The 26441-nt window shown below is 34.4% G+C and overlaps 1 pseudogene; it reads left to right on the top strand.

The window, feature by feature from the left end:
* The first annotated feature begins 562 nt into the window (after nt 1-562).
* Nucleotides 563-14677, top strand: LOC120116598 (annotated as a pseudogene).
* The last annotated feature ends 11764 nt before the right edge of the window (nt 14678-26441 follow it).

The following is a 26441-nucleotide window of genomic DNA, read 5'->3' as shown; positions in this document are numbered from 1 at the left end:
TTTAACTAAAATATAATAATACGATGAGTACCTTATATTTTTAATGTTTTACAATTTCATTTATTGTTCCTCGTCGGTATTAGCACTCGTCGCCGCTTGTCGAGCGCGTAACAATCATCCTATTCTAGTAAACCATGATTATTGAATAAAAGAAGTTAATGTTTCCTTAATATAATTTCCTAATAAAACTCTTGCCATAGTTATCAATATTTATATTAAAAATGTATAAAAATATAACTATTTTCCGCACATAAAATACACAGTCCATACAAGGAATATGCAAATTTCTTGTTATAATAAAAACAGAATGATTCAACTAGAAAAATTCCAAATCAAATTGGTTTGTACTAAAAAGGGCATGGTAATAAACAAAATTTGGGGTCAAAATATACGGATACGGAAGAAAGCAATAAATGGTGGAGAACGTAATAAAATTGGTGAATTTCTTGTATAAAAGGGTAGTCTTAGATGCAATCTAAAACCAACTCAAGCAATATCTTCCTTTATGAGGGAATAAAGAGTTGTTCATCAAAAAATGATATAGGATACATTTTAGTAAGAGATGGCTCGGTTCAAACTAATTTCGTTGTTATTATGTCTTTGGGTTGAAATGATGCGTATCGTTGAAGGTGGAGATCTTTATATTTTTTCGAATGGCATGTTACCTATGGTACTGTTTCTCACTTGGGAGTTCCCGTGAAAATTATTCTTATTGACAATGAATTCACCGGCCCAAATATACACTCTACTACCAACAACAACGTCGTGATCAATATATTTAATAATCTTGACGAGCCATTCCTTATAACAGGGTACGTAACTACGATTCATGTATTAAGGGTAGTTCTCTTTTTTACCATTTGATTACTATAATGAATGATTGAGGTAATTATTTTTGACAATGGGATTTGTTATAGGGACGGTATACAACATAGGAAGAATTCATGGCAGGATGGCATTTCGGGAACTAACTGTCCCATCCCCCCTGACGTTACACTTATCACTTCCAGGTGAAGGATCAAATTGACAGCTACATGTAGTATCCTGTCACTTCTATGCATAAGGTCTTTGATGGTTTTGGAGGCCTTCACATTAACAGCCGTCCAATGATTCCCGTCCCATACGACCCACTGTTGGAAGCGTAGATGGGCTCTTGGTAATTTATAACTCAAACTATTATTGATACGAGGCAAAATACATTACAACGACGTTACCTCAATATTACAACACTAGTTGCGACTAGTTTACAAATACAACCTCGCTATTCAAGTTTTACTAAGTTTTACCCTCTCTCATAACTTTGCTAAGCTATCTTTCATTCTGGCTTTTCTAAGCTTTCATTTTTTTCTCTTTTCTTGTATTACATCTCATACATTTCATATATTTATAATAGTTAATAAACCGTCTACTTTTGCTCTGGATGCTTCTCAATTTCTCTCCATTATTGGAGCCTTAATACTTGCTTGACGTGAATGAATTTGTGTTGCCAATTCCCAAGCTTTTATAACATCAATTAGCTGCCACCTCATCACTTTATTGCTGCCATATTTGACTTTGTTATAACTTCAACATTTTGATGATGCAAGTCATTTCCCATATGCTTAATGATTAAGCATACATATCTTAGTTGTTTTTGTTTACTTTGTTAACTTTTAGAAATCAAGTTTGATTTCTAACACTCCCCCTCAAACTTGATTTTCCATTTCAAGTTTTTCTCCATTTGTCTTCAATTGATTCTTGTTGGAAGCATAGGTGGGCACTCGAGTAATTTATAAAACTCACACTATTATTAATACGAGGCAAAATACGTTACAACAATGTTACGTCAATATTACAACATTACAACACTACAACACTAGTTGCGACTTGTTTACAAACACAACCTCGCTATTCTAAGCTTTGCTAAGCTCTCTCAAATTATCTCTAGCTTTTCTAAGCTTTCAATCATATTTGTTTTTCTCACTTATATTACTCTAAAATCTAACAAGCACACATATATATAGTGTATTAAAATCGCCTAAGACTTGCCACCTTATAATTCATTCATAATTAAGTATTATAGATACTGCCTTTTCAATCCTTCACGTGGACATGTTTCATTAATCAAGAATCTTATAGAATTATCCATGCCTTGCCAGCATAAGTAGTAAAATTAGATTTGAATTCTAACACTCCCCCTCAAATCTGATTTTTCATTCCAAGCTTTTCTTTGAGTCGGTTGAATATATCTTCTCTCAATGGCTTTGTGAATATGTCTGCTAGTTGATCTTCAGTTCTGCAGTAAATTAGCTCCACAATTTTATTATTCACCTGCTCTCGTATAAAGTGATACTTTGTATAATATGCTTGCTTCGGCTATGGGAGACTGGATTCTTGGCAAGTACACACTGCTGCGACTATGTATTCTTCTTTGCTTTTTTGGCACCTTGGATAGATTTTTGCTAAATCTCCCACGCTTGTTTTCAGGTCTTCGCATCAGAAATTTTTTCAAAGATAGATTCATCTACTCCTTGAAAAATAAATAACAACACTTTTTTATCTCTTTTCCAGGATTCCTTCAATACCTTCTTTTCTTCATTGGCTAGGGTTACTTCTGCTGTTGCATTTTCAGGCTCGGTGTAACCATCCTCGATGATATCCCAACAATTTTGGGAGCCTGGTAACGCCTTCATTTGAATGCTCCAATTGCCATAATTCGTCTTTGTCAATCTCGGGATTTCAGGTTGAATCATGTTGGATATCTTCTCCACCACATTAAACTCGAACCAAGCTCTGAGGCCACCTGTTGGAAGCGTATGTGGGCACTCGAGTAATTTATAAAACTTGCACTATTATTAATACGAGGCAAAATATGTTACAACAACGTTACCTCAATATTACAACATTACAACACTACAACACTAGCTGCGACATGTTTACAAACACAACCTCGCTATTCTAAGCTTTGTTATGCTCTATCAAATTCTCTCTAGCTTTTCTAAGTTTTCAATCGTATTTGTTTTTCTCACTTATATTACTCTAAAAACTAACAAGCACACATATATATAGTGTATTAAAACCGCCTAAGACTTGCTGCCTTATAATTCCTTCATAATTAAGTATTATAACTGCTGCATTTTCAATCCTTCACGTGGACATGTTTATATCCAAGCTTAGTTCTTAAGTAATTCAAGATCGTGCTTCATTAATCAAGATCGTGCTTCATTAATCAAGAATCTTCTAGAATTATCCATGCCTTGCCAGCATAAGTAGTAAAATTAGATTTGAATTCTAACACTAAATCTGATTTTCATTCCGAGCTTTTCTTTGAGTCGGTTGAATATATCTGCTCTCAATGGCTTTGTGAAAATGTCTGCTAGTTGATCTTCAGTTCTGTAGTAAATTATCTCCATAATTTTATTCTTCACCTGCTCTCGTATAAAGTGATACTTTGTATCAATATGCTTGCTTCGGCTATGGGAGATTGTATTCTTGGCAAGTACACGCTGCTGCGACTATGTATTCTTCTTTGCTTTTTCGACACCTTGGATAGATTTTTGCTAAATCTCCCACGCTTGTTTTGAGGTCTTCGCATCAGAAAGTTTTTTAAAGGTAGATTCGTGTACTCCTTGAAAAATAAATAACAACGCTTTTTTCTCTTTTCTAGGATTCCTTCAATACCTTCTTTTCTTCATTGGCCAGGGCTACTTCTGCTGCTGCATTTTCAGGCTCGGTGTAACCATCCTCAATGATATCCCAACAATTTTGGGAGCCTGGTAGCACCTTCATTTGAATGCTCCAATTGCCATAATTTTTCTTTTTCAATCTCAGGATTTGAGGTTGAATCATGCTAGATATCTTCTCCACCACATTAAACTCGAACCAAGCTCTAAGGCCACCTGTTGGAAGCGTAGGTGGGCACTCGAGTAATTTATAAAACTCACACTATTATTAATACGAGGCAAAATACGTTACAACAACGTTACCTCAATATTATAACATTACAACACTACAACACTAGCTGCGGCTTGTTTACAAACACAACCTCGTTATTCTAAGCTTTGCTAAGCTCTCTCAAATTCTCTCTAGCTTTTCTAAGCTTTCAATCATATTTGTTTTCCTCACTTATATTACTCTAAAAACTAACAAGCACACACATATATATAGTGTATTAAAACCGCGTAAGACTTGCCAACTTATAATTCCTTCATAATTAAGTATTATAGTTGCTGCCTTTTCAATCCTTCACGTGGACATGTTTATATCCAAGCTTAGTTCCTAAGTAATTCAAGATCATGCTTCATTAATCAGGAATCTTCTAGAATTATCCATGCCTTGCCAGCATAAGTAGTAAAATTATATTTGAATTCTAACACCCACCAACCGATGACTATACCTTAATGATTGGAGATTGTTTTAACAAAGGACACACAAATCTCGAGAAAATACTTGACTGTGGTCGCAACCTCGACAGAGCTGACGGTGTCACATTAATGGGAAAGTGGCCAAATGTGATGGTAAAAACGAACCTCTCTTCGCCATGGAAGCTGGAAAAACCTACAGATATGGGATTTGCAATATTGGATTAAAGACTTCTCTCAACTTCAGGTTCCAAGGCCACACCATGAAACTAGTTGAGATGGAAGGTTCTCACACAGTTTGGAATGACTATGAGTCGCTTGATGTGCATATGGGACAGTGCAACACTGTGCTCGTCACGGCTGACAAGGAACCAAGGAATTACTATGTTGTTGCCACTTCCCGTTTTACCAAACGAGAGTCTACAACAATGGCATCATCCGCTACCTAAATGGTAAGGGAGGACCCTCATCTGACATTCCTAAGCCACATGTTGGTTGGGCTTGGTCTCTCAATCAATTCCCTATGTTCCGATGGAACCTTACTGCAAGTGTTGTAAGGCCTAACCCTCAGGGATGCTACAAAGATGGTGGCATTAACATTATCGGTACCATCACGCTGGCTAACACCACATAAATGGTAGATGGAAAGCATCGATATATAATTAATGGAGCTCATTTGTGGAGCCAACCACTCCTTTGAAACTTGAGAATACTACGGAGTTGCAGACAAGGTTTTCAAGTATAATAATATTCCAGATGATCCACCAGCTGAGATGTCATAAGTAGCTCTAGAGCCTATTGTCCTAACATGACACATAAATTGTAACATCCTCTATATCGGGTTAGTGATCAAATTGTGGAATTTTAAAATTTTGTGACCAAAGTAGATAAATTGAATAGTTGAAAGATTTAATGGGAATGTTTCATGTAGGATGGATAAGCAAAGAATAGAAAGTAAGAGGGAAAATGAGTCTTTTAGTAAGAGAAATAATTAAATATTACTTAAGGTTATTTAATAAACCACGTGGAAGTTAGTAGAGAAAGCAAAAGTTTCTAGATTTCAGTTCTTCTTTTTTCTTCTTCTTCACCATGAAGACAAAGCTAAAGGTGAGTTTTCTTGTTAATCAAATTCTGGATGAATTTAAGGTTGCTTATTGATCATTAGATGATAACTAAGCTTAAGGAAAGCTTAGGTTATCTTAAAACCATAAGATGATGGGGTTATGAAGGATTAAAGAAAGGAAGTAGAAAAGTAAAATCTTGTATTAGAGTTCATAATAAGAATTAGAAGTGGGATTTGACTTGTCATCAAGCTAATTAAAGGATATGAAGTGTCAGAATTCGATTTAGAACATGTTGAAAATTGAGTGAAATTCTTAAATTTTATATGGAGAATTGAATTTCTATGTTTTAAAGGTATCGAATGGATTATAATTAGTTTAAGTAAGTGTATGCAAGTTAGGGATATAAAAGGAGGTGAAATATAAAGTGTAGAGAAGATTATAAAGATATTTTCATGCTTAAAATGACATTTCTAGGCTATGTGCATCGATGCACATTCAATGTGCACCGATGCATCAAAGATAAATCCCAGAAATTGTTCAAGGTGTATCGATGCACATGAAGTGCATCGATGCACTCTTTTAAAATACAAACATCGAATTCCATTAGTGCATCAATGCATAAGGATTGCATCGATGCACCTCCTTAAATATAAACATCGAATAGGATTTATGCAACGATGCATGGTGTGGTGCATCGATGCATACCTTCATTTAAAGTTGAAAATGGCTTTTCTTTTAGCTCAAGAAATGATAGTTTAGAATACATTAATTAGTATATTGATTAACATCAATGAATTACTCTGTAGATACCGAGCCTAAACAAGTTCCAGAACAATTGCCTCGTAAGATCGATCGAGGAAAAAGAAAGGAAATATAGGTAAGTTCATATGCATAGCATGAATATAGTATTCTATTCAATTCTAGACTTGTGATAAGTCTTGATTCAATATTTTGATACATGATCGCATTTCATATTATGATACATGACATGAATTCATATTATATGCATTAAGTGACATGAATATGCAGGAAATGTTATATAAGCTATGTGATATAATGATAGAACATGATATGTTTATGTGATAAAGATATGGAAATTATATGTCTATACAATATAAATTATGGAAATGGTGAAAGCCCATGTTATGTAGATGATAACTATAGGTATAGTTGGCATGCCAAGAGTAGAGGGTCTACGCGGTCCTTCGGGACATATATGTATTCTTTGGAACATGTGTGAGGTATTTTAAGACACATACTTGATCCTTGGCATATGTATATGATTCTTAAGAAACTTTCTACGTGGTCCTTAGGGACAAGTATAAATGGCACTACGGTGCAATTCTACGCGGCACTTTGGTGTAATTCTACGTGGCACTTCCGTGCATTTATACGAGTGTGGTGACAGCATTCTTCATAACCTCGCAGTACTCACATACCTTAGGTTCTCAGTATGGTATCATGGGCCAATAATCTTATTAATATGAATTCATGAATGTTAATATATTATGCTTACAGGTAAAGAACATGGTGATATAAACTGCATGGTTAAGCAATTGATTTCGTCTCATTCCATTTAATTATGGCATTTCCATTATATTTCTTTTTTATCATTATTATTATATTGCCTCACTAAGTCGATTACTTAGCGTGTGAGTGTTTCACACGTAGGATCCGATAAAGTAGACGATCAAGGTTAAGCAGCTGGACAACATTACTCCTACAACTATTATATCAGAAGCAACTTAATAGTATGTCATTTTGTTATGTAAATCAATGTTGGGATGTAATAGAATGTTAAGTTGTGTATGCTCTGAGTATTTTGATAAACTTGTATTAACATATGTATATTATTGTATTTTAATAATATAAGTTCAAATGTTTTATCGGTTTTTTTAAGAGTATTGTTTTGTTTAGTCAATGTGACATCCTGGACTTGTATCCGAGTTGGGTATGAGTTGAGGGTGTTACATTTAATGGTTTCAGAGCTACGGTTTAGCCGATTCTAGGCATAAACCAGAGTTTATAGAGTCTTTAAATGGAATACATACCAACAAGATAGGCCGCTGAAAGTAGTAATTCACCTACCCTGGCCAGGTAAGGTGAACAACAGGCATCTCAAGGAGTGCCTGTACAAGATCAAGACACTTTCTTCAGGACGTTGGATGCTATTCTGACGCGTCTTCAACCTCCTGCCCCACCAACTCAAGGAATGAATGTAGCAAAAGAGTTGAGAGGTTTAGGAGCTCCCGAATTTAAGGGAGAAGCTGATGAAGGTCCGGTTGCGGCGGATCTTTGGCTAATGATTTGAAAATCATGTTGGATGGTCTCCACTACTTTGAAGTGGAGAAGCTAGATGGAGATGTCTCTTTACTGAGGGGTCAGGCAAGGATATGGTGGATGAACGTCACCATGAGGATGTCAAGTAACCAACTGACTTGGTCTTTGTTCTTAGATGAATTTAAAAACAAGTACATTGGAGATCAATTTATTCGGCAGATGAAGCAGGAGTTTATGAACTTGAAACAGATGAACCGCTCTGTATATGAGTATGAATGTGAGTTCAACAAGCTGAGTAGGTTTACATCTAAGCTTGTGCCTACTGAAAAAGAGGCTTGCGAATGGTTTATTGAGGGCTTACGCCCTAGATTGAAAGAGATGCTGATAGTGTTAAATTTGTCCTCGTTCCAAGAGGTGATCAATCGTGTAATGGCTCTTGAAAGAGCTCAGAATGAGAGATTTGGGGACTCAAGAGTTCAGACATCAAAGAGGACGAGTGCTTCTTCTAGCTCAGTACCATTCAAAAAGAGGAAGAGACTCAGGGTTTCGATCATAAGCTAGATCAAAATTAGTTGCATCATCTGCTAGGGGAGCAAGTCAGGCAAGACCTAGATAGACACAGTCAGTGGGATCTGGTACTGGGAGATTAATCAGGTACAAGCAAGACAGTGTCAGTATTGTGGGAAAAACCATTTTGGGGCCTGTCGGATGGCTATTGGACTTGTTTTCGATGGGTAGATGTCGGACATTTTATCCGGGATTGTCCATTGATGATTGGTGAGCCTGCACCATCAGAAAGAGTTGGTTCTATCTCACAGAGAGGATGAGGAAGAGATAGAGGAAGGAACCAGTCTAAATCCTCTGCTCAACCTGAAGTTCGGTCAACCGCACGGGTGTACAATTTAAAGACAAGTGAAGATCTTGATAACTCTGATATTATAACAGGTACTTTTCAACTGTATGATAAATTGGTATTGGTACTAATTGATCCAGGATCTAATTATTCTTACATTACGAGTAAGTTAGTAAAGGAATTGAGGATTCCCTTAGAAGCTACGAGTAATGAGATTATAGTAACTAATCCTTTAGGCCATAGTGCTTGGGTGAACAAAGTCTGTAAGGACTGTCCCATAAAGATTTAGGGAATTGAATTCCCTGTTAATCTGATGGAATTACCCTTTGATGAGTTTGAAGTGATTCTGGGAATGGATTGGTTGTTCTGTTACTATGGAGTTATTAATTGCAGATCAAAAATGGTAACCCTAAAAAGTCCAAGAGGAACAGAAATAAGTGTGAGTAGTGAAAGGTTTAATCCTTTAGCAAATGTAATATCAGTAATGTCTGCTAAGAATCTATTGTTACAAGGATATCAGGGTTTTCTTGCAAATGTGATAGATACAAGAGCTAAAGAAAAAGGATTGGATGAGATTCCAATAGTTCAGAAATTCCCTGATGTTTTCCCTACTGAGTTGTCAGGATTACCTCCAGATAGAAAGGTAGTATTTCAAATTGAAGTAATGCTGGGAACAGCTCCGATTGCAATGGCACCTTATCGGATGGCTCTGAAAGATTACAAGAGTTAAAGAATCAATTGCAAGAGTTGTTAGAAAAGGGATTTATTCGACCAAGTATGTCGCCTTGGGGAGTTCCGGTGTTATTTGTTAAGAACAAGGATTGATCAATGCGTCTTTGTATTGATTATCGACAACTTAATAAGGTGGCCATCAAGAATAAGTATCCCCTTCCGCGCATTGATGACTTGTTTGATCAGCTAAAAGGATCTTTGGTATTTTCGAAGATCGATCTACATTTGGGTTATCACCAATTGAAGATTCAGGAGAACGATATTCCAAAGACGGCTTTCAGAACGAGATATGGTCATTATGAATTCATTGTAATGTCATTCGAAGTAACGAATGCACCTTCTGCTTTCATGGATCTCATGAACAGGATTTTTCAACCCTATTTGGACCAGTTTGTTGTTATCTTTATTGATGACATACTGGTGTACTCGAAATCCATAGAAGAGCACATCACACATCTGAGGATAGTTTTGCAAATTCTCAAGGATAAGAAGCTTTATGCGAAATTGTCCAAATGTGAATTTTGGCTAAATGAAGTAATTTTCTTGGGGTATGTGATCTCGGCAGATGAGATTAGAGTGGACCCTCAAAAGGTTAAAGCTATAATGGACTGGGAAGTTCCCAAGAATGTATCTGAAGTTTAGAGTTTCCTGGGACTTGCCGGTTATTATCGAAGATTTTTAAGAATTTTTTTATGATAGTGCTACCTTTAACGAAGCTGATGAGAAAGAATGTACCGTTTGTTTGGACTTCTGAATGTCAAGAAAGTTTTGAAGCTTTAAAGAGAATTATGACAGAAACTCATGTATTGGTTCAACCGGAATTTGGCAAGAATTTTGTCGTATACAGTGATGCGTCCCATAATGGGTTGGGGTGTGTATTAATGCAAGAAGAATGTGGTAGCGTATGCATCGAGGCAGTTGAAACCACATGAAAAGAATTACCCCACTCATGATTTAGAAATGGCTGCAGTGGTGTTCACTCTCAAGATTTGGCGTCATTATCTGTATGGAGAACGAAGTTATTTGTATACGGATCATAAGAACTTGAAATACATGATGACTCAAAAAGAGATTAATTTGAGACAAAGGAGATGTGTTGAGTTTTTGAGAGATTATGATATAATAATTAACTATCATCCCGGAAAGGCTAACATGGTAGCAGATGCTTTAAGTAGAAAGACGTTTGCAGCTTTACGAGCTATGGATGCAAGGTTATCTTTAACTGGAGACGGTGGCCTATGTGCAGAGTTAAAACTTAAACCAACATGGTTGGAACGAATAAGAGAATTGCAAAGTAAAGATGAAAGGTGTTTGAAAAGAATTGATCAAGTAAAGAGCAAAGAGATTAAAGACTTTGAGGTTAAGTCGGATAGAAATTTGTATTATAAAGGAAGAATTGTGATACCAAATTATGAAGAGTTGAAGAAAGATTTATTGAAAGAGGGTCATTGCAGTCAATTGACGATGCACCCGGGTGGAACTAAGATGTATATGGATTTAAAAGATCGGTATTGGTGGCCAGGGATGAAATGAAGCATTACTGAATTTGTGTCCAAGTGCTTAACATGTCAACAAGTCAAAGCCGAACATCAAGTTCCATCGGGATTATTGCAATCACTTTCCATTCCACAATGGAAGTGGGAAAATGTCACAATGGATTTTGTTTCGGGGTTACCCCTGACTCCAAACAAAAAAGATTCAATTTGGGTAATTGTTGACCGATTGACCAAGTCAGCACATTTTCTTCCTGTCAGAACAGATTTCTCTATGGAAAAGTATTCGAAGCTGTATATTAGAGAAATTATTAGATTGCATGGAGTACCTATTTCTGTAGTTTCTGATCGAGATCCTCGATTTACCTCGAGATTCTGGAAATCCTTACATGGAGCGTTGGTGACTCGTTTAAATTTTTGCACAGCTTTTTACCCTCAAACAGACGGACAATCAGAAAGGACAATTCAAATATTAGAAGATATGTTGCGAGCATGTGTCATTGAGTTTAAAGGGTTGTGGGAGAAATACTTACCACTGGCAGAGTTCGCTTACAACAATATTATTAGTCCAGTATGCACCCTATGAGGCGTTATATGGGAGGAAGTGTCGTACGCCATTAAACTGGTATGAGCTCAAAGATCGAAGTGTACTTGGTCCAGATTTGATTCAAGATATGGAAGAGAACGTTCGGGAAATCCAACATAACCTAAAAGTGGCATTTGATCGGTAAAAGTCCTATTCGGACCTTACAAGAAAGGAGATTGAATTTAAAGTTAGGGATAAAGTATTTCTGAAGGTATCTCCATGGAAAAAAGTATTACGATTTGGTTGGAAAGGAAATCTAAGTCCTAGATTCATCGGACCATATGAAGTTGTTAAAAGAATAGGACCAGTAGCATATCAGTTATCTTTGCCACCAAAAATGGAGAAAATCCATAATGTTTTCCATGTATCCATGTTACGAAGATACAGGTCTGATCCTTCTCATGTTGTTGCACCAGAACAAGTAGAAGTTCAACCTGATTTGACCTATGAAGAGGAACCAATACAAATTTTGGCTCACGAAGTTAAGCAATTGAGAAATAAATCAGTTCCATTGGTCAAAGTTCTTTAGAGGAATACAAAGTAGAGGAAGCCACATGGGAACGTGAAGAAGATATGCGATTTCAATATCCTCATCTGTTCGTGCAATAAAAATTCGAGGATGAATTTTCTTAAGGGATGGAGATTTGTAACATCCTCCATATCGGGTTAGTGATCAAATTGTGGAATTTTAAAATTTAGTGACCAAAGTAGATAAATTGAATAGTTGAAAGATTTAATAGGAATGTTTCATGTAGGATGGATAAGAAAAGAAGGGAAAGTAAGAGGGCAAATGAGTCTTTTAGCAAGAGAAATAATTAAATATTACTTAAGGTTATTTAATAAACCACGTGGAAGTTAGTAGAGAAGGCTAAAGTTTCCAGATTTCTCTTCTTCTTCTTTCTTCTTCTTCACCGTGAAGACAAAGTTAAAGGTGAGTTTTCTTGTTAATCAAATTCTAGATGAATTTAAGGTTGCTTATTGATCATTAGGTGATAACTAAGCTTAAGGAAAGCTTAGGTTATCTTAAAACCATAAGATGATGGGGTTAGGAAGGATTAAAGAAAGGAAGTAAAAAAGTAAAATCTTGATTAGAGTTCATAATAAGAATTAGAAGTGGGATTTGACTTGTCATCAAGCTAATTAAAGGATATGAAGTGTCATAATTCGATTTAGAATATGTTGTAAATTGAGTGAAATTCTTAAATTTTATATGGAGAACTGGATTTCTATGTTTTAAAGGTATCGAATGGATAATAATTAGTTTAAGTGTATGCAAGTTAGGAATATAAAAGGAGGTGAAATATAAAGTGTAGAGAAGATTATAAAGAGATTTTCGTGCTTAAAATGACATTTCTGGGCTATGTGCATCTGAATGTGCACCGATACATCAAGGATTAATCCCAGAAATTGTTCAAGGTGTATCGATGCACATGAAGTGCATCGATGCACTCTTTTAAAATACAAACATCGAATTCTATCAGTGCATCGATGCATAAGGAGTGCATCGATGCACCTCCTTAAATATAAACATCAAATAGGATTTATGCATCGATGCATGGTGTGGTGCATCGATGCATACCTTCATTAAAAGATGAAATGGCTTTTCTTTTAGCCCAAGAAATGATAGTTTAGAATACATTAATTAGTATACTGATTAGCATCAATGAATTACTCTACACATACTGAGCCTAAACAAGTTCCAGAACAATTGCCTCGTAAGATCGATCGAGGAGAAAGTAAGGAAATATAGATGAGGCATATGTATAGCATGAATATAGTATTTTATTAAGTTCTAGACTTGTGATAAGTCTAGATTCAATATTTTGATACATGATCGCATTTCATATTATGATACATGACATGAATTCATATTATATGCATTAAGTGACATGAATATGCAGGAAATGTTATATAAGCTATGTGATACAATGATGGAACATGATATATTTATGTGATAAAGGTATGGAAATTATATGTCTATACAATATAAATTATGGGAATGGTGAAAGCCCATGTTATGTAGATGAGAACTATAGGTATAGTTGGCATGCCAATAGTAGAGGGTCTACGCGGTCCTTCGGGACATATATGTATTCTTTGGAACACGTGTGAGGTATTTTAAGACACATACTTGATCAATGGCATATGTATATGATTCTTAAGGAAATTTTCTACGTGGTCCTTAGGGACAAGCATATATGGCACTATGGTGTAATTCTACGCGGCACTTCGGTGCAATTCTACGTGGCACTTCGGTGCATTTATACCAGCTGTGGTGACAGCATAGTGCACAACCTCACAGTACTCACATACCTTAGGTTCTCAGTATGGTATCATGGGCCAATAATCTTATTAATATGAATTCATGAATGTTAATATATTATGCTTACAGGTAAAGAATATGGTGATATAAACTGCATGGTTAAGCAATTGATTTTGTCTCATTCCATTTAATTATGGCATTTCCATTACATTTCTTTGTTATCATTATTATTATATTGCCTCACTAAGTCGATGACTTAGCGTGTGAGTGTTTCACACGTAGGATCCGAGAAAGTAGACGATCAAGGTTAAGCAGCTGGACAACATTACTCCTGCAACTATCAGATCAGAAGCAACTTAATAGTATGTCATTTTGTTATGTAAATCAATGTTGGGATGTAATAGAATGTTAAGTTGTGTATGCTATGAGTATTTTGATAAACTTATATTAACATATGTATATTATTGTATTTTAATAATATACGTTCAAATGTTTTATCGGTTTTTTTAAGAGTATTGTTTTGTTTAGTCAATGTGACATCCTGGACTCGTATCCGGGTTGGGTATGAGTTGAGGGTGTTACATAAATCCTTTGTGTAAATTATATTCGAGAATCCTGAAACGGCCATTCAATCTTGGCACATTGATGGCTATGCATTCTTCGCTGTGGCGTAAGTGTCGGAACAATTAATTTATCTAAGATTGTACCTTTTAACATAATCATTTGATATGAATAATGATTTCCTTTTATAATCATTGTATGCAGTGTAGACATAGGGAAATGGAGTCTAGAAAAGATGATGAACAAAAATCTTCTAGACGCGGTGAGCAGGCACACCATTCAGGTATTCTCACATTCATGGGTTGTTGTCTTTATCTCTCTCGACAATTGTGGAATGTGGAACATCAGGTCCGAAATATGGGACAGACATTACCTTGGACAATAACCTTACATTAGTCTTCTTTCCCCTAACCGTTCCATGAGAGACAAGTATAACTTGCCCGACGACATAATGACTTGCGGCGTAGTTGAAGGCATGCCAAGGCCTCAACAATTTAGTAGTTAAATAAAACTTATTTTTCATTTATACTCAGGATTGGAAAAAAGTGGTTAGGTTTTTTATTATTTTAAAATTCAAATTCAAGTTGAATCGATTGAGTTTTTTTAAAGAGTTTAATGTCGAACTTAAGATGTATATGATCCTACTCATCCCAATATAATTATCATAATATCAATGTCATGACGACCTTTCGAGCGCCCGATGAATAATTCAAGAATGGATTTTTTAACGAAGAAATATTCAGAAAAGGATGGAGTTGTTATCTACCTTTGGGATTAGGTAGGTCGAATATCTAAGAAAACATCTTTTGAAAATAATTTAATAAAAATTATAAAAAGACGCAGTTGGTCTATGTTAAGAGATTTTGGGTTTGAGAGTCAATTATGCTCAAGGAATGACTAGCACCCTGTAGCGCCTGAAATCAGTACCATCAATTTTAATTTGTCCCTTTTATTAGAAATTTAAGAATTCATAATTTTTATTCTAAAATATATTTTAAGGGGATTTTAAGAAAAATTTAATATTCATTATTCATTTTCGATTATAGAAGAAAGTAACTCTCTAGTTATGTTAAGAGAATTATTTCTTATGATTTAACCGGAAAGTTAGAGCATCATTTGATTTTTAAGGAAATTTGAAAATCCTAAGAAATATTTATTACTGTATTAACGAAGAAAATAACTCCCTAGTTGTTTTAAGAGAATTATTTATTATATTTTCACCGAAATAATATCAACATTTTCTATATTGTAAAAAATTTGAGAAAAGATAACAACACTTGTCCATTTTTATTAATGAAGAAAATAACTCCCTAGTTATGTTAAGGGAATCATTCTTTATATCTTGGTTAAAATGATGTCATTTATAAGAAACAAAAATAAAAAAGAATAAACATAAGAATTAAAGATTAAATAATTAATCAGATTATTAAAGAAGAGTGGATTGATATTTATTCGAAAATTAATGAGACCTAATTTATTTTAAGGTGACCACTTGAAAAATATTCATTTATTTACTAATATTGAAATTGAATGTCCAATTATATTAGGAGCATTCTTTTCAACATTAAAAATTAAAAAAATCATTTTTATTAATCAATTATGAATTTAACGAGTTTCTATTTTTTTCAATAATCTTAACCTAAAAGTTTATTTCTAATCTAACTATTCTAATTAACTAATTAAAAAGAACCTAAAATCTAAGGCTTTAATTAAATCTAATAAGTGACTAAAACTAAGGGACCTAAAATCTAGGAGTTGTAATCTATAATTAATTCAACCGATTAAAATGAAAGGGCTAAAAATTCATGTACACATGGAATAAATAAACACATTAGTAAGCAAATTGAAGAGAGTTGGAATTAAATTAAATTGAGTTAAAAGTTGGAAGACCCGAATTACAAAAAGACAATGGCTAAAATAAAACAAAGGAAATACCACAAGCCGAAAGCAAAACACGCCTATAGTGGGGGTTTTATTAAGCAATTTTTCGCGAAATTCTTCCCAGTATAAAAGCCACTTTTTTTGGACATAACCTCATTTTGTCCAAAAATATTTCCCTCCGCCTTGACGTTTCTCTCAAACCGAATTTTCTCTTTTTCCACCCCTCATATTCAACCTTGTTCTTCGCATATTCAACTTCGAAACCCATTTTGATCCTCCATAAACACCAATCTCTTCTAATTTCTTGTCTCTTTAAGATTAAAACCCCAAAATCATACTGAAACTCATCCAAGTTCTTCCAACTTTATTTCTTGAATCCAAAAAAACACCAAAAACTCCTTACAAACTTGTTTCTAAGCATCAAAACTCCTGAATTTCATATATTTCCCAAATCAAACCCAAGAACACCCCAAAATAAACCTAAAGTGTTATTAATTCTAACCTAACATAAACTCAATTCCAATAGGAATCACCCACCTTCAACCACCTAGCTGCCCGACTGTCGCCGTCATGCTTCCCAGGCCACTGCCATTAATCGATCATCGTCCAGTCGTTGCCGACCACCGTGATCCAACTCTCACTGCTACCGCCGACCACTGTACACCGTGGAGAATTCAAAAAAAATAAAAACAAACGGGGCTCACCTTCACTCTAACGAAGCTCCAACGAGGGTAAACTCTTAATTTTCTCTTTTTATCTTTTTGTATATAGAACCTTGGTTGAGAATAGCATGTTGTGGAGATTACTTTGTGATTAATGATTTATACTAACTAGAACGGCTCCAAGTTAGTTATTTCCCTCTCAAAAATTAGTTATGAAAAACGGTTATGTCTTGCATGCTTGAACATGATTTTTTTGATGATTTTCCCGGAACGACAAACGACGAGTGACGAGTGGCGTGTGGAATTCACGCGCCAGCGACACAACTGGCGGTTGGAATCCTCCTCAAGCAAGGTTGTGTTTGTTTCACCAAGATTGATGACGTGGCACCATCTAAGGCCATTGGATCAAACTAATTCAAAGGTCCCAATAATTTGTGCTTCTTTCACGAGGATTGCTTATGTGACACATTGAAAATGTAAATTCTCAATCAATGCACCCAATATATGAAAGGGCCCCATCATATATCTTCCCAAAGCAAAAAAATAAATTTGCCTCCCAAAAAGCAAGCAAAATGGGCGACAATGTAAGAAGAAATTAGGCTTGAATTTTTAATTTTTTAAAATTGGATGGGCTTAGTTTTGGGCTTTAAAAATTTATTTGTAAATTGGACCTGTATTTATCAATTGATTCTATTTAATGGACTAGTTTATCTATTTATCTATGACTAAAAATGAGTTTATATTCTAATAGTGAACTTGGTATTTATCTACAATATTGTATAATCATATACTACAATTTAAAACCATACACTATATACTGAAAATTAAACACTACACCACATTGAAAACTATACTACTATATTCTAATATTTAAAACCATATACTAAAAATTACGCACTACATATACTAATACATAATCTGAAAATTAAAACCATACACTACATTGAAAACTATACTAATATATTCTAATATTTAAAACCATATACTACATTTGAAAACTATACTAATATATTCTAATATTTTAAACCATATACTACATTGAAAACTATACTAATATATTCGAATATTTAAAACCATATACTACATTTGAAAACTATACTAATATATTCTTATATTAATACTAATATTATTATGAAAATAGTTCATTAATATGAAATCAACACCCGATAAAATAGGTTATGACAATCTCCATATATATTAAGTTTTTTAAAAAATTTCTCTTTTTAGCTTATCACATCTATTTGTTTCTTCTTTTCTCTGCGTAAATCTCGACTTTGCATAAAGAAAATTTAATCGCATATGATTCTAGTTCGCAGCTATCATTTAACCTTAGAACTATAGAGAACTCCTGGAAATAAGTAAAAACAAAGTGAATTTAGTAAATGAGAAGAAAACATTATAGAAAATCACTTCTTATTATTGTTAACACACATTTTTCGTCCTACTAGGATTCAAACTCCTAAAAATATGATAGAATTTTAGGATTCAAACTCCTAAAGATATGATAGAATTTTGCTAGGATTCAAAAAATAGGATAGAATTTTATGATTTAAACTCCTAAAGATATGATCCACAAGCACTATAAATACATGTAATCCTCCCCATTTGTAAGACACGATTTACACACAAAACATAGAGGAAAGCACGAGAAGATACAAAGGCAAAGCTATTGTAAACGATTCGAAAAATAAATAAAATGTAGTATCTTTTTTACTTTTGATTTGGTCTCTTACATTTACGTTTTAATTATTATTATTTTATTTATTTAACTTTATTTATAAGCACATTTCCCTTGTTACTCATTTTATTTAATTGTTTTGTTATTTTTTTTTCATGTAATATTTTTTTTTACATTTTATGTATTTTCTTTTTTACTTTAGTATATATTTTTATTTTTTTAGATTATATATATAAATATATTATTTTTTATTATCAGTTTTATTAATTTATATATATATATATTTACTTTTTTTATTTTTTTATTATATATATATATTATTTTTACTTTTTTATTATTATTTTATTTATTTGTTTTATTTCTATATTTTTTCTTCTTTTTCTTCTTTTTCTTTATTTTTATATTTATTTTACTTACTATTTTATCTTTGTTTTCTTTATCTTATCTTTTATTTAATTTGTTTTCTCTTTATTTAATTTAATTAATTTATTTATTTCTTACCTTTTTATCTATTACCTTTTTATCTAACATGGTTTTTTGACCTTCTTAAGGCCACACCTTTAAAACTATCTAAGGTAAGTAATTGTGATCGTATTTTTACCTTTTAATTTTAAATTACAATTTTCTTAATTTAAGACAACCAGCAAATTACGTAGTACCGAAAGGGCGGTTCAAGGGTGCTAATCCTTCCTTGACCGTAATCGACTCCCGAATCCGACATATCTTTGGTAAGACGCAGATCAGGTAAGATATAAGGTATCCGATTAACCTATTTATTTTTTAAATAAATAATCGGTGGCGACTCCAATCACATTTTTCAAGTCGAAGCCCAATTCCGGGGCCCAACCAAAAGACGGTTACGACAGCTTGGCGACTCTGCTGGGGACACAGGTAAGTGAGTCAAGCTAAGGTAATTTCCAGTTGTCTTTTTAATGGAAATGGTAAGTTTAAATTTAAGGTAACATTTCGATCCTTATTACTTACTTTTGATTATATTTTCGAGTAATTAGTTGTACTAACCGTTTTCTCAATGATTTCAGCCCTTAAAGTCTTTTTTCATCTAAGGCTCTAAACCCGAGCTCCGAACCCGTTTTAAGTGGGGGTGAAAGCGACGCATTCGTGTGAATTTATTCACCGCATATGCCTAGCAAGTAGCCTTCGGGATTCATACCTTATGTCTTCGTGTGAATTTATTCTCCGCATAGACATAAGGGAATGTGTCCTCTCGAGTTTAACTTAGTCCACACAAACCTGTGATGGGTTTAGGACTAAAGGTCTGGCAAGCCCAAAGGGGCACCAGCAAGGAGAACTCGGGTACCATTTTTTAAGAACCTAAACCGGGAGACTATGGAGAATTAGAGCCCACCCCAAAACCTCACTTCAAACCCTAGGCTGTTTTATTTCATGCTTTACTTTCTGTTCAAGCATGCGAACTAGACAAATATGCGGTTAGGATTTGTTTGAAATTAGCATGCGGGATAGAGATCATGTCCGGGTAGGAATAATAAGCATGTGGGGTAGATATCATATGGGGTAGGACTTTCATTTTTATGATCGTTTTTGATTATTTTTCACCTCACTAACTCTTTTCATCTTTATTTTATTTTATTTTCATCACTTGCATCATTAAAAAGAGGTTATTGATCCACTAAAACATGTTTGTTAAAACTCGAATAATCTGAATCCATGGACAAAGGTGTTGTAATACAAGAGATGAAAATACAGAGGATAGTCTACAAGGCGACTATGTGTCACATTCAATCCTGAAGACATGGTGCCCACAATTGAAGAGTATATCACTCTGCTGCATTATAAAGGACTCAGAATGAACCGGGTCTACATCAAGCACAATGAAAGCTTATCTTTGAAGAACTGACTGGCAGAGGTTGCAGGGGTATGATGAAGGTTATGTATCTTGGAAGTCCCTTTGAACACGACAATGGCAAAATGATAGCTGAAATTGGAGACCATTGCTGGCGAATTCAAGAAACAGATTAATGAACTTCACATAGTTCCTATCAATTAAGGGCTCCAATGACGAATTCATTGGGAACATACTCAACAAAAGTAAATGCTCGAGATGCGATCATTCAAGACTTCTTGGACCAGTACGAAAAATAACTCAACATTTTCACAGTTCATCTAGAGAGGCCGGAGCGGTTCGACAGGTTATTCAACCGGTGAAAGACGAAAGCAGAAGACTAGTCAACATGTCAGAAGCTGTCAGGATATTTTTGTCTCTTAAAAAATAAAACATTTTTGTCCCCAATAAGGATTATTCATAATAACAGACACATTTCTTGGATCAATGCCTCGAACATTTCATGCATTCTTGCATTTTTGCATCTTCATCTATATTTTTAAGCATATTCATAAACATGAAATTAAGTCACGGATGATTCGATGAAGTGGTCTTAACCACATTACACCACATGAAAGTAAGATTTTAACAATTAAAGAAAAACTAAAATCAGTACAGGGGGAGCTGGATCAGCTGATTGTAGGACTAAGCCTGCCAGGATGATCTGAGAAAAGAGTACCCATCTCCTAAGGGCTACGATGTTGAAGCTGTTGCCATATAAGGATTCCCAAAAATTCTTCTGAAAACTGTAAGGCGCTTGTCGAAGAAGGGGGCATGGCATATACTATTTGTACTTATAGGATTGTTTTGTTTGAACACATCTTTTAAACGATTGAATTCATGTTACTTTCTAAGGTGGAGCAATTGAACAAATTTTAATCTTTAGTTCTTTGAATATTAAATGAATTAAGGATTCTTTTAATTCTTCAAGAATTATAGATTTTTGACATATGACAAGATTAGACCTTTCTTACCCTGTCTCAAACCCTAGAATAAAATACCTTGATTCTTTACCCAAAATAACTCATGGTCATTACCAAAAAACCAAATTTTGACATTACCTCCATTTGAAATTCTTGAACATTACCTTTATCTTTTTGATACACCCATACCTTTCTTTGAGTCAATAAGATCACACAACTGTCTTTTTAGACTCAAAATTAACCTTTTTTACCATTAAAACCCAAGGCATTGAGTTGTTCATTTGAACATGAGCATTCTTCCAAGATACAATTTGGGGCATCTCGCCGGGAGCCTAAACATTGAGACATGATGGGAGCAAGGAGCAGAAAAAACAATTCATTTGAAATAATTCTATCATGCATTAATTGCACTGTTTTCATGTGAATAGAATTAATCCTGAAAATCTATCCCCCTGGGGATACCTCTTCTGTGAGGACTTCCATGTATGAAATGATGAACTGCTTTCTTTCTTTATCCCTTTACAACAGGAGAAAATATATATCCCTTGTGTCCCCTTTTGAGCCTGTAGTATTTTTCTTCTGATTCAACCCTAACCAAGGATCACCCTCCACATTGGGGGGTAAGGTGGAAGAAATCTGCTCACATGAGTGAAGACATCAATCAAAAGGAGACACCAAAAGGTGGACCAAATGGCAAGTGCGAAGATCCAATCAAGAACAAAAAAGAAAAGAAGCAAAAAAGCAAAAAAAAACAAAGAAAAAGAGAAACAAGAACAAAAAAAAAGAGCAAAAATCAAAAAGAAAAAGGGAAAAAAAGCACATGCAAAGATTCCCTAAAGACAAATGGCACATCAAGCTTCAAACTATGAGATTGATCAAGCACAATCATTCCCGAATCTCTGAATCACTTCACTCGAAGATCATGGAACATCCAGAGAAAATCCAGAGAAACACATATGAGCAGATCCAAATTGAGCAAGACAGGATTGAAGGCATCAGAATGAATTGATCCTTAGTTCAACACCCTGAAACACTTGTTTGGGCCTATTTATCCTTTTCTTTCATAACCATGAGCCTTGGCCTACATTACGTGCCTTAAAAGTCCCTTCTAATCATACATGGATTTCTAAACAGAAGATACTATCTTCAGATTTCATCCCGCCCATCAGGATTAATCTTTGTTTGCAAAAAAACAATGTAATTAATGCATGGTAGAAAAAATAACAAAGGGGGGTTCAAGACGTAAATCCTGAATAACGTCTTGAAACCAAAGGAGGGTTCGAGTTGAAAACATGAAAAGGCGGCTCGAATATAAAAATTGTGCAACTGAGGCGATCACACAAATTCCTTGATAAGGCATCGCACAATCCGAGTGTGACCACGAATACTAGGAGTCGAAGAACACTTCCAGTAGAGGAGCATGCAGGCTATCCCATCAAACCTTTGAGCATCAAATGCCAAACCTTTGAGCATCAAATGCCAAACCTTTGACCAAACACAATAACCTGAGACTTTTTATCCTTTCCTTACTTGACTATCTCCCAAAGATGGCTTGGATCTTGGCAGTTGTCAAATAACTATAATTTATTGAAGGATTAACATTATAATTAATTCTTTGATATCCGATGAACTCTAGTTTTATGATTCGTCTCAATTGTAAAACCGTGATAGGGGCAATATTTTTAAAACTTGAGATTAAACATTTTTTGAAACTCTTTTAATTGATATTTTCATGACTTTGAAAATAAAAGAGAAAGAAAAACATTTTTTTTTTCAAACAAGACAGTCTCTCTAGAGTGGATCTTGGTAAATGACATGTGACTCTCAAACACAAAGCTCATGCTTAGAATCAATGATGAAGCAAGAAATGAGGAACATTTGGGGTATCTTTGAAGATTCAACATCAAATATTGGGGCATTTTTGGATATTGAGGCATCTTTGGGGATTCAACATCCTAATGCGAATTATCAGACCTTTTTCAGGAGATAAAATATAACCAATTCATGTTACATGCATCTTATGCATACATTTTAGAGCGTCATATCTATCATTTTCTTTCCACGTACATAATTTTTACAGCTTTAGAGTCAAGTTCGACTTCAAGACGAAGGATACTCGATTCAAAAGCACCTTTACAGAATGATGTCGGTTGCTTAGCTCAGCAGCAAGAAGCTACACTTCAACTAACTCGACAGATAGAAAGATCGACATTCATTTTCAGATTCGACATTTCCAATATAAATTCTGTCTCGCTTGAGACAGTCTCATTTAATGCATATGATTATCTCACTTGAGATTGCTTTTTTAAAACAGACTTTGTCTCACTTGGGACTGTTTTGCTCGAAAGAAGATTTATTTCACTCGTGATTGTTTTTCTTAAAACAAGATTTGTCTCGCTTGAGACCGTTTTCACTAGAAGAGTTTTGTCTCTCTTGAGACAGTTTCCCTTGAAACAAATTTTGTCTCTCTTGAGACAGTTTCTCTTGAAACAAATTTCGTCTATCTTGAGACAGTTTCCCTTGAAATAAATTTTGTCTCTCTTGAGACAGTTTCCCTTGAAACAAAATATTTGAATATGTTTTCTTTGAAACAATTTCGTCTCCCTTGAGACAGTTTCTTTTGGAACTAAGTTTTGTCTCTCTTGAGACAGTTTCCCTTGAAACAAAATCTTTGAATTTATTTCCCCTAAAACAAATTTTGTCTCCCTTGAGACAATTACTCTTGAAACACAAAATCTTCAAATTTATTTCCCTTAAAACATAATTTTGTTTCCCTTGAGACCGTTTCTCATGAAACAACAGATATCTTTGAGATCGTTTCCCTTGAAACAAATTCTATCTCTTTCAAGACAACTTCTTTTGAAGCATCATCTGAACCGTTACACTCAGCTCAGGCACATACTTGAGATGGTCGAGAAGCATTTCTCAAATCAAAAATAGAATGTGCACATCAAATTTGAACATTTGAAGAATTCAAGATCAGGGATCAAAATTTGAAGATTCAAGAATCAAGATTCCAGACAGGCAACTAGAGATCGAGATTTCTCTCCAGAGCCCCAAGATAACATATGTTGCATATGCATTTTAGGCACACCTAAGAGCATTGCATCCATAGCATCACATATATGCATAACTTTTTCAGGTTTTAGCTAGAGTTAATTTCAACTTCGCGGCGAATGATATTGAACTCAAAGCGACACAATTTGCTCGAGAGTGGATTTCAACTTCACGACGAAGGATATCTAGCTCGAAGCCAAACATCCATGATTTCAACTCCACGATGGAGGATATCGTGCCACTCAAGACAACACAAGTTCAACTTCACAACGAAGGGACGGCTGGTTGTCAACGAACAACTTTCCAATTTCAAAGCTGATTTTCCACGACAGAGGATATCATGCTACCTATGACAACACAAGTTCAACTTCACAACGAAGGGACAACTGGTTGTCAACAATAATTTCCCAGTTTCAGGGCCAATTTCAACTTCACAGCGGAGGATATTGGACCCAAGACAGCACAAGCTCAACTTCACAGCGAAGGGGCGGCTGACTGTCAACAAACAATTTCGGAGCCAATCTCAACTTCACAACGAAGGATATTGGACTCGAGACAACACAAGTTCAACTTCACAACGAAGGGATGGCTGGTTGTCAACAAACAATTTTCCGGTTCCAGAGCCAATTTCAACTTCACGACGGAGGATATTGGACTTGGAACAATGCTACTTACTTGGATTTCAACTTCACGACGAAGGATATCCAACTCAAAGAAGGATTATTTGCCATCAAAATTGTCGAGTTCGACTCCATTCAGCTCGATGACACATCAATCGCACTACTTTCCGGTTGCAGTCGAGGTTTTCAAGTCGAGGAGAGGACCTGGGTTAGCCATGCCTTAGTCACAATCAAACATTTTCAAACAGCATAACTTAAGTCAAGAAAAAGCTATCTGTCAATGAAGATTTCTCAGTTCTATTCCGATCCAAGGTCTTTAAACCGAGAAGAAGACCGAAGGGTAACGGGAAGCCACGTGCTGATTCAAATTCCGAACTACGGCTTTAATTTCATATCATTTCAAGATGAACTCGACTTCACGATGGAGGAGTCATCCGTAACTCAATTCGACAGGGAGTTATTGAAACATCAGAGTTAATTTTCAACTCCACTGAACGAAAAGTGTGTCTTTTAATCTTTGCCCTATCCCCGTTACACGACTATGGGCAAAGAGGGGCAGCTGTCAACACACATTTTTCGTCCTACTAGGATTCAAACTCCTAAAAATAGGATAGAATTTTAGGATTCAAACTCCTAAAGATATGATAGAATTTTGCTAGGATTCAAAAAATAGGATAGAATTTTATGATTTAAACTCCTAAAGATAGGATCCACAAGCACTATAAATACATGTAATCCTCCCCATTTGTAAGACACGATTTACACACAAAACATAGAGGAAAGCACGAGAAGATACAAAGGCAAAGCTATTGTAAACGATTCGAAAAATAAATAAAAGGTAGTATCTTTTTTACTTTTGATTTGGTCTCTTACATTTACGTTTTAATATTATTATTTTATTTATTTAACTTTATTTATAAGCACATTTCCCTTGTTACTCATTTTATTTAATTGTTTTGTTATTTTTCTTTTCTTTTTTTTTCATGTAATATTTTTTTTTACATTTTATGTATTTTCTTTTTTACTTTAGTATATATTTTTATTTTTTTTAGATTATATATATAAATATATTATTTTTTATTATCAGTTTTATTAATTTATATATATATATTTACTTTTTTATTTTTTTATTTTATATATATTATTTTACTTTTTATTATTATTTTATTTATTTTTTTTATTTCTATATTTTTTCTTCTTTTTCTTTATTTTTTATATTATTTTACTTACTATTTTATCTTTGTTTTCTTTATCTTATCTTTTATTTAATTTGTTTTCTCTTTATTTTAATTTAATTTATTTATTTATTTCTTACCTTTTTATCTATTACCTTTTTATCTAACATGGTTTTTTTGACCTTCTTAAGGCCACACCTTTAAAACTATCTAAGGTAAGTAATTGTGATCGTATTTTTACCTTTTAATTTTAAATTACAATTTTCTTAATTTAAGACAACCGGCAAATTACGTAGTACCGAAATGGCGGTTCAAGGGTGCTAATCCTTCCTTGACCGTAATCGACTCCCGAATCCGACATATCTTTGGTAAGACGCAGATCAGGTAAGATATAAGGTATCCGATTAACCTA

The sequence above is a fragment of the Hibiscus syriacus genome, unplaced genomic scaffold (assembly GCF_006381635.1).
Source record: "Hibiscus syriacus cultivar Baekdansim isolate YM2019G1 unplaced genomic scaffold, ASM638163v2 tig00110299_pilon, whole genome shotgun sequence".
Lineage (NCBI taxonomy): Eukaryota > Viridiplantae > Streptophyta > Magnoliopsida > Malvales > Malvaceae > Hibiscus > Hibiscus syriacus.
Note: the sequence above shows the minus strand (reverse complement) of the source record. Positions and strands in the feature narration are given on the sequence as shown.